Raw genomic sequence first — 1,486 nt, forward strand, 5'->3', positions numbered from 1 at the left:
GTTTTTCTATGACCTGATTTGTGGTCTAGAATTTGAGCATTGACAACAGCCACCCGTCTCATCTATACTTAGCGTTCTGCCATCCCCACCTGAGGATGGCCAGCCCACCTGGAGGTTACTGAAGGGATGTTAGGGGGGCTGGGACTGTCTATGCCTGGAGAGTTACGATGGTTGTTGGTGGTATTTGCTTATGGTATGTAAATAATCTTTCAGTTGAAAAAGGCTAATCTGTCATTCTATTATTAGTCAGTTCTTGTGGATTACAGTTATCTTTTTTTCTTGATAGCTAATGAGACTTATAATAATTCAAGTTCCTATTTTTGTTTTGTTCTTTTTAATCCTCATCTGAGGATATTTTTGCATTTTTTTTAAAGTCACAAGGATATTTTTTTCATTGATTTTTAGAGAGAATGAAAAAGAAAGAAAAAGACGGAGAGAAATATCTATGTGAGTGAACACATCAATTGGTTGCCTGCTGCATGGGCCCCAACCAGGGTATTGGCCAGGGTGGAGCTAGCATCCCAGGTAAGTGCCCTTGACCTGAATCACATCCCAGACTAACTCAGTCCGAAATCCAATGCTCTATCCACTGAGCCAAACCACCTAAGGTGTTTGGTTTCTTTTTTTGAAAAATATTTTATTATATGTTCAAACCCTTCTACTGGTAATATCAAGGTGAAGTTAGTCCCTGGATCCCAGAGGAGCCATGGAAGGGAACGTGCATCTCTGAAATCTAGTCCAGGGTAGGTCACTGCCAAGCTTAAGAAGATAGGTACTGTCCCTGGTTCCAGCATCTAGCTACTAGTGGGGTCCAAGAAATCCAGCTCAAGGCCTAGATTAGCTACTAGTGGGGTACAAGAAATCCAGCTCAAGACCTAGATGGGAAGCAGGGCCCTCTAGTGTCCTTGGAGCAAACCAGAGAAATCCCCATTTCCCTGAGGCTGCCCTGCAAGGGAGTTACCTGTAGGTGGTGCCAGAGGAACAGAGAACCCAGCTCTTGCAGGGGCAACTCCTCAGACACTAGTTCCTGGGACTTGTGAGAGAAAACAACTCCCATTGCCCAAGGACTGGCTCCCAAGAGGGGCCGAGGAAAGCCCTTAGGCTCCACCAGCCCTGGAAAGTGTCAGGAGCAGCCATGGCCCAGGGACCAGGAGGGACTTTAGGGAATAAAATGAGAGGCTTTCCAGGAGTTTACAAAGGGCCAGGTGTAGAAGGGACTGGAGATGTCAGGGGTTCCTGAGGCTCCTCAAGAGACTGCACTCATTTTTTTTTAGGAGATGGGAGATTTAGAGAATCAATAGGAGACTGTTGCAAAGGCGAAGTAGATGAGGGAGCATGAACTAGCTGGCCTAGCAAAGGGAGATATGGTGGCACAGCCTTGTTGCCTGAAGGGCATCAGTAGGATGCAACACTTCCCTGGAGGTGAGTGGGGTCGGGGCAGAAAACTCAGAAGTGCCAGGGAGCCCAGTGAGTGGGGGGGGGGGCT

The sequence above is a fragment of the Myotis davidii genome, unplaced genomic scaffold (assembly GCF_000327345.1).
Source record: "Myotis davidii unplaced genomic scaffold, ASM32734v1 scaffold1042, whole genome shotgun sequence".
In the NCBI taxonomy this organism is placed as follows: Eukaryota; Metazoa; Chordata; class Mammalia; order Chiroptera; family Vespertilionidae; genus Myotis; species Myotis davidii.